The sequence below is a fragment of the Psittacula echo genome (genome assembly GCF_963264785.1).
Source record: "Psittacula echo genome assembly, chromosome: 6".
NCBI classification, from domain to species: Eukaryota; Metazoa; Chordata; class Aves; order Psittaciformes; family Psittacidae; genus Psittacula; species Psittacula echo.
Window position 1 is genome coordinate 64,389,793 of NC_137743.1, and position 12,009 is coordinate 64,401,801.

Genomic DNA, 12,009 nt, shown 5'->3' on the forward strand with positions numbered 1-12,009 from the left:
CGGCAAACTTGCTGAGGGTGCACTCAATCCCACTGTCCGTGTCACCGACAAAGATGTTGAACAAGATCGGTCCCAACACCAATCCATGAGGGACACCACTCATCACTGGTCTCCACCCGGACATCAAGCCATTGACCACAACTCTTTGCATGTGGCCATCCAGCCAGTTCTTTATCCACTATTCTTTACAAAACACCAAAAGCACATATATACATTTTACAAAAAAAAGAAATGGAATTACTGTTGTTTGTATTTGGGATTATTTCCTGCACAAATTGAGCATGTATAATGTCTTAGGGTAAACACAATTGCCAAGATAACTGCAAATCAAAATAACCAAAATCATAGAATAAAAAAAAAGTCCAGATTATTTCTTGCACTATCTTGTGTTTTGTATACACGTGTGTCTTCAGAAAAGACAGTCACTAAAGACTATGAGCAGACCTAATGAGCAATCAAGAGCACAGAGCAATTTTTTTAGTACTTGTTTTCCTATGCAACTATATTCACTTTAATCTGCATATATTTTGACTTCTTTTTGACAACATATTTCCTTCTATTAGATAAACCTGTCTCAGCTGCTCCGGTCTAACTACATACAGCAGGCCGCCATAACACACAGGTGAAATGTATCTGTCCCTAGAAATGAAAAGACAACTCACCTGAGCAAGGTGGTTGTGCAAGAGAGCATCACATCTTAACCCTTTCAGTGTGGATTAGTACACTCTAGTAGTGTGTGTGGCAGCACGTTCACAGAAACAAGTGTAAGTTATGTTTCTTTTTTAAAGAAAAGATCAAACACAGGCCCATTTGCCAAGAACATACAGCAAGATCTTTGATGTACACAAATGCTGAGTGTGGTTTTACTGACAAAATATCTGATAGGGATATTGCTTACAAAAAGAGCTATACCCTGCACATAGTAGCGGTTTCCAGAACACACGCTATGCTGTCCAAAGAACTTTTGCCATGGAAGCTGTATCTTCCTAAGGGTTTTACTAGGATAATTTTGTAGTGAGAAATACAATCTTCATTCTCCATGAATGCCTCACACATTTTTATGGCATAGCTATGTCAGCAAGCACAGACCAAGCTACTGTTCCATCCTCCAGGACATGCTGAAGAAATACGTGGCATGATTAAACTCCCTGAGGTGACTGCTCAGCAAAATGTTTAATCTTTTATTCATTAGTGTTATTTTCACTAATAGTAGTCTGCATTCTTACAGCACTTGGAAATACTTAGCCCTAAACATCAGAAGTTGGATTTTAAGGATTTTCTCTTTTTTTAAGAAGAAAATAACCAGAAAACTAGTATGTACTACAGAAATCTTCCAAAAGTGCCAAAAAGCAGCTGCCACACTTCTTCAAACCACATCACATGGGTAGTGTGTGGATTCAATACAGTCTATGTTACATTATGCCACCCACTAACTCTGATGTCAGCCTGTCTGCAAAGACTCTGGCTTACAAGAAAGCCTCACTGCACTAGCCAGCATGTAGGCAACTCTGACTTTTTGTTCGCCTGGTCTGAACAAGACTGTAGACAATCATGATTTTTTTTTTTAAATTAAAATGTCAGTAAAACCCAGAAGAGTAGACATTTTTTCAGACCATGCCAGTGAGGAGAAATTTGCTGGGGTTAGCATCAATATACTTGAAGTCATTTTTTTTTTTAGTAAAACTGTTTTAAAATCTACTTTTATCTGAACATTCCATAGGGTTCTAATGTTTCCAGAGAATGTTGCTTATGGAACATTAAAGGTTAAAAAACCCCCCAAACCAAACCAAACCAAACCAAAGCAAAAAAAAAAAAAAATCCCCAACACTTTAAAAAGATAACAAAAAAAAAAAAGACAGAAAAATAAGGGGAGGAGGCTGGGGGAACATTCAGAATTATTCTAGTCACAACTATTTAACTACACAACTTCGCTTCACCCTTAATCTAATTCTGATGCAACTCCAGAAGCACAGGCTCATTAAAAAGCTTCTCTATTTTTTATGATATAAGTATACAACCCCTCATCAAGATCTTAATGTCCCCTTAATCAGAAAGTGGGTGTGTGAGTAGAAACACTAACCAAATTCTCACAATCAACTGTTCTCACCAAATTAGCAAAACTCTGCCACAGAAACATATTATGGATGTCAGGATGCTTTACCTGTATATAGCACTACTTTCACCGCTATTATTTCTGAATCTGAAATTCTAGACAGGGCCGTTAGGGTTTTTTTGCATGAATACCAACGTAGATGCTACTAAACATTACTGAAACACTCAGTTTGGTAAGAAATCTTCTCACCTTCTACCACCATGGAAATTGAGCTTCTTCTTCCAGCAAAATAAATAAATAACTGAACAAAAATATTTCCGCTTCCTAGGAGTATATCCCAGAAGAACATCCACTCACATTACCGCTTCTTGTGACAGCCTAAGAGGCATCCAATTTGAAGTGAGCTTCTTATACAGGCTTAGCTGCATATGGAATGTGAAGGCATTTCATTCAATCAAAAACATTCAAAAGCACTTCAGCATTTGGGGAAAATGAAGACAGTTGCTTAAGTTTACTGAACTATGCTACTGTTTACAAGAATATTAGCTCTCAGCTTAAATACAGGAATAAACTGTAAAAGAAAATGCACAGAAATTAAAGGCTTCACATAAAAAGGAGAAACAGAATCAACTTTCAAGTTTCTATCTCTACACTTGCAACAAAAGACACTTGGCTATTTTGTTCCACTAAGAATTTCTATTGAATGTACTCCTAGACAGAGCACACATACCTAAAAGAATTAGAGATTCACAAACTCCAGGTACTGTTCCTCTGGTACATTCTTTGAAGCTCAGCCAGTGGAAATGTGGTTCTACTCCTGAAAAAAGTAAGTTCTAAGAGGAATACTGAACATATTCAGTTCCCAAGTCTTAGCTTTAGAAACATTGAAGGCATAGATTATTCTAGCAAAGACCAGACATAATCTACCTCAGTGATTATTAGAGAAAAATCTGAAGCTGTAACTGGATGATAACACAACAGGCTAAAGAAATTCAGAGCAGCAGCAGCAACTGCCCAAACCACCTAGCTGGAATACAACTTTGTGAACTATTTTCTTCAGCAGTTTCTTTGAGATTAAAAGAATACAAAAAAACCCAAACCCTTGTTCTATGTATTCTAGAGAAAGTGCTTCCAAAACCGCTTTCAAAATGAGCACTACTACTATTTTCTACAGCTAAGCACTGTACATGATAGGCAGAGATAGTTCCCTGTGACAACAGATAGTATGCAAAAAGTATACAGCAATCATTTATTATAAACAATATTTACAGCTTATTTTTATAGTTCTGGGACTGTAAACATGAACTGAACTCAATTTAGATTTCACTCAACTTTGCATCTTCTTTTTTTTTTTTTTTCTAGGCCAGATTGGTTTGGGCTTCTGTTAAAATCATTTTAGGCTGTCCCTAAAAATGCCATGATGAGAAGTGAGTACCATAGCAGCTGTAAGCAATGCTTTAACTTAGAAGGATTAGTGTCTGATTTTCTCTTAAGTACCAGAAAATTATCTCTGGATCATAACCAAGGGATTTTTTTTATTTTTTACCTTTTCCCTAATTGTAGTAATGCTTCTAAGATGACAAAAGCATCTGAGTATCAAGTGCAGAGCTTGAAATGATGTTTTTACACCTCAATTTGTCTTAAAACTTTTTTGCTGTTTATATAAGTGTAAAGCAAAGCAAGTCTCTGCATAGATTTTTTGAGATTTACTGAGATTTATTAAATCAGTGACTGTTAAACTAATCTTCATCAGAATCTCCCAAAGGTGTCTGTGCTTTCCGCCTTGCACCACTCAACTGGTTCTTTTCCAGTTATGCTTCACTGCTGAATAATTACACCTAACAAAAAATCGCCATTTGACCACAGAATTTGATTACTAAGTCACCATCAGTAGTTTTGTGACACAATTTCTCTGTAAGCAGAAATGTTTCCTATGGCATGTGACACCAGCAATTCTTAGGTAAAATCAGGCAATGGTAAGACAGACAGCAAATGAATAAAACCACACTTTACACGAGCGAAAAAATTCTAGCACTTCATGGTCTAGCAACTTGAGGCACTTTCAAATCTTCTAGAAGATAAGCACAGAAATGAGCAGATTAGGAGGAGAAACTCATCAGCTCTGGCAGATACCTGATCAGTGATTCATATTATGAACATGATTCTCTACACTGAGTATGAAGAAAGGGGAAGCCCTGCACTTAAATATCAGCTCTCAGAACAGACCAACAAAGCAAAAAATTTATGCAAAGCAAAAAGGAACACCTCAAAGCAATGCAGTTTGTCACCTACAACCACAGGCTTTTGGGAAACGTCAGAGAGAGGGCAGCTGCATCTCGTTTCTATTTTAACACAAGTCAAGATATCCAGGCTGCCGCTGGTATTACCCAACCCAAGAAGAGAGGTGAAGTTAAATAGCAATAGCAGTTGCAAGAGGAAAACTGGTCTTCTGCTCCTTCCCACGGTGCAACTAAAATAGCAATCTGGCCTCTCTGTAACTAGCTTCATTTTTACTCTGCTGTGTTATTGAGAAGCCTTGAGATGATAGTATGGGATGCCAAACTGACCAGGCTACTGAGCAAGCCTAGCTAAAAAAAGAAGTCAAAAGCCATAAGTTGGTTGTTCCGACTCAGTCTTTAACTCTGTCACTCAGCTCCGCAGCATGACACTGGCTTTAGTCAAGACTGAATAGATCAATGTAACTTTTTAAACAAAAGATGCTGTTTTGTAGCAGAAGACTAACGTGTAAAACACAACGGAGATGCATATGTAAAATTCATACTCCCAACAAGATATTTTTATTTAACCAGTAAGAATGTTTATAAATACTTCTCTGTCCGCATATTTTACAAGAAGTTAAAAAAAAAAAAACCCGTGACACTAAGGTTATCCGTATTACAATTCACTTTTCCTGTCAGTTCTCCAGAGCCAAGAAAACATTCATAAGTACTGTCATCTACTGTGTAGAAGGGAAACTAACAAACTGCCTGAGAAAAAAGACCATCTAGTAGCTTCAAAGCACTCGAACGGGATGAAATATACCAGAGGAAGCTGGCAGCTTACACAGTGAAACTTACCACCCTGCTGTTATCAAACCAGTGCGGAGCTGCGGGCAAATACTTGGGCGGGATCAGAATGCGGTTAAGAGACACCTCCCTCAGTCAATACTTTTGGTTTGGACAGTGCATCCGGCTGATGGCCAGCACTTCCCGGAGACCTGTTGGCCCAGCTGCCGGGCAGCAGCCCCTTTTCCCACAGATCGAGCTCCGCGCCCCGAGTCACGTTTGCCCGGAGCGGGGCTCGGCCCCCGACAGCCGCCCAGCGCTGGCTGCCTCTGTGGGATGTGAGGGGGCTGCGTGCGGACCGTGTGAGAGCGAGCGTGGTTGGGGGGAAGGCTGGGGGGGTGGGATCCGTCGGGCAGGCCCAGCCCCGTGTCTGCCCCAGGACCTCTCTCCCCCATGCCACGACTTCCTCCCGCCCGGTGTGTCCCGTGCCGCGCGCACCCGGACGGTTGGCGGCGAACGGGCACCGGCTGCTGCCCCGCGGCCAAGGAGGACCAGGGCCGCGCGGAGTGGGGCTCCGGAGCCGGAGCTCCCTCCTCCTCGCTGTTCCCCCAGTGCCGGCGGTTCACCCCGCCCCGCGGGTGCTTCATGGCAGGGGTCTTCCCCCGCCCCGCGGTTCCCCTCAGCTCACCTCGTCCGGCGGGAAGAAGACGCAGGCTCTGCGCAGCTGTCCGTGAGGGGAGCACGCGGCACTCAGCTCCGCGCCGCTCCCGCCCCGGCGGGAGGCCGCCCACGGCGCGAGGAGGCTGCAGCAGCAGCTGCTACTGGGGCTGAGACTGCGGCGCCTTCCGCTCGGCGGCCGCCAGGTGCGCGCGGGCGGGCGGCCCTGCGCCTGCGCGAGGCCCCGCCCTCACCTGGCGCCCAGGTGCGCGAGCCGAGGCAGCTGCTGTCGCCGCCGGCGGCGGGCTGTGGGGCCGCGCGAGGCGGAGGTGGCAGGAGCGAGCTGGGAGGAGGAATGACGGGGACGCGGTCGCGGGGGGGCCCCGCACCGGGGAGCGAGGCCTGGCCGGGAGGGGGTGAAGCAGGGAAGAGGGGTGAGGGCAGCCCCTCAGCAGCGAGGTGCGGTCGGGCCTGCGGGCTGCGGCGGAGGGAGCCGAGAGCTCGGCCCGCTCTCTGCTGGAGCGGAACACTTCGCGCTGCCCCGTTCGCCTCCTGCACCCGTAGGACAATGTGATTTTTAGACAATTACATAATGCGCACCGCAGCAGGGCATGGCCCTCGGTGCGTGCTTGAACATCCAAACTGTGGAGTGCTGTTTAAGCATCGCGGCGGGGTGCTGCGGTTTCTGCTCCAGTCACTTAAGTGCTATGCCGTGCAAGACGTGGTTGATCAAGCGCTCCCGGTGCACGTTGCTGGGAAACAGAACGCAAAATCCCTTAGAGGTGAGATCACAGTGTGAGAGAAAGGCTATCGCATCGAGCACCGAGGAATAACCTCACAAAGTTTGCTAATAACTTCCCTTAGCAGAGCACACAGTCTCCCTTTCTTCCTACTTTCAAACAGAAGTGTTAGAACTGCAGTCTCCAAAGCTGATTTCCTTCACCTTGCCGAGCTGCAGGTAGCTAAATCTGCTCAGCAAACAGATGGTGAATTGGTAGTAGTTATACTGACTATACAGAAATGTTAATACCAGTACTTTTTGACTGAATTCATCTTCCCCATGAGCACCTAATGAAGAGTTAGACAGGAATTAATCAGACTTAGTGTGTTCTGGTATTTTAAACATGCTAAAATCCTTCCCTATGCATTTGAAAGTCGAGGCCTGAACTGTAGGAAGTACTACATCACCTCAGACATGCATAGCCAACATTCAGCCTTTCGAAGCACAAAATTCAAGTAAGGCAAGTTTCTAGTGTGCAAACTTACAAAGCTGCTGTTCTCCAGAATAAAGCCTGCATTAACAGGCACATAGCTTAAACAAAGGTTCTTCAGAACAAGACTTAGACCAGTCACTTAGCTCCTCTTTTTGCAAGCACCATGTCACATAATTACAAAACCCAATTTCAGCACAGATAAAGCATGTGATTTCTGCAGTGATGGCCCATTTTAAGGCAGGTCAATGTTTTCTAAAAAAAATTGGTTCTGATTTAATTGCAAGATGAAGCAAGAAGTAAAACCAGAGAGTCAATAAAACCAGAAATCTAAAATCACAGTTGTAAGGAGTCTAAACTGACAAAACAGTGATCTTCCTTTAACAAGTGGCATAATCACAAGCTAATGGAGAAGTACTTGCTCGTGAAATTTTTTCCTTAATTTCTTTTCCTATTTTTCCCGTTGTTTAGCACTGCATAGAGGTAATACACTAAGGACTTCTTTATGATCAACTTCCAAAGAGACAGATTCCACCTATACTATCAAGACTTCCCTGCAATGGCTCCTGGACCACTTTCAAAGCTAATTTGTTCAGAAGATTTTCCACAAATTCTCTAACACTGTAAACTCTGTTTAAACTATCATGTTTATAAAGCCACCCACTCATCTAATTGGTAACAAGATTAAAGTTTAGGTTTGTAAAGCAGAGTTTTCTGATTTATGAGCCTTTCTGAAAACTGCTGTAGACACATTTGAGAAATGACTTGTGATTAGTCAAACCTATTCCAAAAACAGGGAGGAAGAAAATGCAAATTACTTCTATTTTTCAGTAAGAGTCTTGCTAGCTTAGTTATTTTTAGCTAATTATACTAATTATTTTAGCTAATGATACTTTCTAGACCATCTTTCTAGTATTGGTACAAATCTGAAAAAAGCTGTAGGGAATTAAACCAGAAGCATTATTTAGTACACTGTTACCAGAACTGCTTACACATCCTCTAGAAAATGTTCTAGGCATTCTATACCTGCAGGGGAAAGGGAGAGGAGAAGAGACACCTATGGCTTATGTTGCTATAGATACCAGATGCTTAGATTTCCAGTTTCACTGAATAAATCAATAGAAACCACAGCTTCACTTTTATTCACCAAAGGAAAAACTGGAAGATGGGTTGCTAAGCAACACCACACTAAAGACTGCAGCTCTTTGAAATCAGCATTACAGACTCCCCTCCATCCCAGGAGCCTCCTCCATTCAAAACCATTTATTAAGAAAGGAGCTAAGAAAAACCCAAGCTACCAGGACATGCATTTTTAAAATAAGAAATTATAAAAGCAGGAGGAAAGCTGAAGTTAATACTTTCAAGTAGTTGGAGTAAAGAGAAATGAAACGATGTCATTCCTTGAGCCCAGAAATTAAAAATAAAAAAGAAAGAAGGAAAAGATTTAGTAAGGACAGGAAAACTGAAATCAGCTTATATAAGCCAAAAGGGAAAGGTGATTTATTCCTTCTGGGAACACTACATTAAAGCAAGATTTTCTCTAAAGGACTACTTATAGCCACCATTTTAAAAAAAATGAAATCCAAAGATGTGCCTCATTCGCACTCTTCTTTTAAAGACCTCATCTACAAAAAGACACTAGCGGCTAGATATGCTCAAGATGGCTAATGGGAATTCAGAAATCTCTTACCTGCATGGTGTATGCATAACACCCTTCACCAAAAGTCAGCCATGAAAGCTCAAAGTCTCAGCCCAATTTCTATCAGCTAACTTCTGTAACTTACCATTGTAATGACCTAATCTTTTACCCATCTTATGAAAGGGTAGTGTCTATCTCATGCTCATAATAAAACCAAAATAAAGTAGATGTTGATGCTCATTAGTCTTGTCTTTTTTGAAAACATCTTGCATGTATTGATATAAAACCACATATTTTTATTCTAAATTTCAGCTAAATGTTATTGTAGTGCTCCTGAGGAATCAAAACCACATTGATCCTCTATGACTAGGGCTGTGCACAAAGAAATGCTGTGTTTTTTCTAGAAACTGTCTTGATAAGGCCTAAGTATTTACTCTTTTAGCAGTGGGAAAAAAAACATTAAAACAGCATAGTTTAATAATTCATAGTGTACTCACTACCACAGTCCAGCTCCCTTACAGTTCCCTCCAGCCTCAGTATTTTCCAGATATTTCCACATTCCTCATTCCACTCCCATGCTCCAGTCTCTTAAACTTCTCCCTCAGAGCTCTAACATGTTGCACAACTTGCAGGCAAAAAAACAGGGAGCCTGTACTGTGCTTGGTACAGTTATGTACACATTCATTGCCAGTGCTTAAACAGAAGGGATAAGACTACATCCTGAGTTTCAAGGTTCCCTAGGTAAAGCGAAGCCACTTATTTGGGTCTTTTCTCAATTCTAACATTCACACAAATCTCCTGTGTTATAGCCCTTGTACGCATCTATTAATTTCAGTTTAGCTGACCAACAGCTCAAAAAGCACTGGAATGCAGAGCCTGGAACCACCAGTAGGTAGCATCATTGCGTAAGTGAGGCATATCAATCTATTTAGGAAACAAGGCTATAAAATTACCCAAGATACAGCACCTCATTACTGATAAGCAAGATTAGATACAATTGTAATTAGGCTCCCTTTTGTAGCTTTAACATTGACTTGTCTTAAAAAAGAAACCCCAAAATCAAGTGAAAATTACTTTACATAATGTCAACATGAAAAGCTGAAATTACCTAAGGAGAAAATTCAAATTGATTAAGAAACTTAATCATTAGCATTAAGTATTCTTTTTTTATACCAAAACATTCTTCTAGTCAAATACATATAAGATCAAGTGCTATCTGAAAACCAAATACAGCAGCATGAACAGAGATTTTTGTCAGACATCTGATGTTTTCAGAAGTTCTGCACCAATGAAAATAACCAGACTATTCTTCTCATTCATTCATGACATGCTCTTGCTCCCTTAAAGAGCCACAGGTATATTCTGTATGTGAGACAAGAGCATAATTCCCTGTAATGAATGAAGACCTTAGGCCCACTGTAGGAGAGGATCTGGTTCGAGACCATCTTAAAAACCTAAACGTACACAAGTCCATGGGACCTGAGGAAATCCATCCACGGGTCCTGAAGGAGCTGGCGAATGAAGTTGCTAAGCCACTGGCCATCATATATGAAAAATCATGGCAGTCAGGTGAAGTTCAAGAAGGGGAAAATGGATGACCCGGGGAATTACAGACCACTCAGTCTCACCTCTGTGCCTGGCAAACTCCTTGGAGCAGATTCTCCTGGAAGGCACGCTAAGGCACATGAAAAACAAGGAGGCGGTTGGTGACAGCCAGCATGGCTTCACTAAGGGGAAATCCTGCCTGACCAATTTGGTGGCCTTCTACAATGGGGCTACAGAACTGATGGACAGGGGCAGAGCAGTTGACGTCATCTACCTGGACTTGTGCAAAGCGTTCGACACTGTCCCACACAACATCCTTGTCTCTGAATTGGAGAGACATCAATTTGATGGGTGGACCACTCGGTGGATAAAGAACTGGCTGGATGGCCACACACAAAGAGTTGTGGTCAATGGCTCGATGTCCGGCTGGAGACCAGTAACGAGTGGTGTCCCTCAGGGATAAGTGTTGGGACCGGTCTTGTTCAACATCTTTGTCAGCGACACGGACAGTGGGATTGAGTGCACCCTCAGCAAGTTCGCCGATGACACCAAGCTGTATTGTTCAGTTGATATGCTGGAGGGAAGAGATGCCATCCAGAGGGACCTCGACACACTTGTGAGGTGAGCTGATGCCAACCTTATGAAGTTTAACCATGCCAAGTGCAAGGTCCTACACCTGGGTCGGAGCAATCCCAGGCACGGCTACAGGTTGGGCAGAGAAGAGATTCAGAGCAGCCCTGCAGAGAAGGACTTGGGGGTGTTGGTCGATGAAAAAATGAACATGAGCCGGCTTCAGTGTGCGCTCGCAGCCCAGAAAGCCAACCGTATCCTGGGCTGCATCAAAAGGAGCGTGACCAGCAGGTAAAAGGAGGTGATCCTGCCCCTCTGCTCTGCTCTCGTGAGACCTCACTTGGAGTATTGTGTGCAGTTCTGGTGTCCTCAAAATAAAAAGGACATGGAACCGTTGGAACAAGTCCAGAGGAGGGCCACGAGGATGATCAGGGGACTGGAGCACCTCCCATATGGAGACAGGCTGAGAAAGTTGGGGCTGTTCAGCCTGGAGAAGAGAAGGCTGTGTGGAGACCTCATAGCAGCCTTCCAGTATCTGAAGGGGGCCTACAAGGATGCTGGGGATGGACTCTTCATTAGGGACTGTAGTGACAGGACAAGGGGTAACGGGTTCAAACTTAAACAGAGGAAGTTTAGATTGGATATAAGGAGGAAGTTTTTTACTGTAAGGGTGGTGAGGCACTGGAATGGGTTGCCAAGGGAAGTTGTGAATGCTCCATCCCTGGCGGTATTCTAGGTCAGGTTGGATAGATCCTTGGTGGCATGATTTATTGTGAGGTGTCCCTGCCCATGGCAGGTGGGTTGGAACTAGATGATCTTAAGGTCCTTTCCAACCCTAACTATTCTATGATTCTATTATTCTATGTAATCAAGATGATTTCTCCAGAGAGGTGTTTCATATGGATTAAACAAAACGAGTGCTAACACATATATAACTGTAGTGTCTACACATACAATGTTGAAAGACTAAACACTCCAAATTAAAGATCTCAAAGATTTCTCTTTATGGAATAGATAGCTGTCGTGGTTGAAGTCCAGGCCGTAAATTAGAACCATGCAGTCTACTTCCCCCCCACACCTTTCTTCCCTCCGCTTCTGGAGGGATGGGAGGAGAATCGAAAGAATGCAACTACTACGGGTTGAGATAAGAACAGTTTAGTAACTGAGGTATAACACAAATCACTACTGCTACCACCAATAATAATAATGATAAAGGAAATCACAAGGGAAGAGAATACAACCGCTCACCAACCGGTACCTCACCCCCACCCTGCAGCAATCTAGCCCTTCCGGGAACTCTCAGTTCTACATCCTGGGCATGATGTGCTG

At 42.9% G+C, this 12,009-nt stretch overlaps 1 protein-coding gene across 2 annotated transcripts in view; it reads right to left on the reverse strand.

Moving 5' to 3' along the window:
* Window positions 1-12,009, reverse strand: part of LOC308222547 (sodium channel protein type 2 subunit alpha) — a gene marked incomplete at both ends in the record, with an annotated part of 422,596 nt that overhangs the window by 301,207 nt on the left and 109,380 nt on the right. The window lies entirely within an intron of this gene.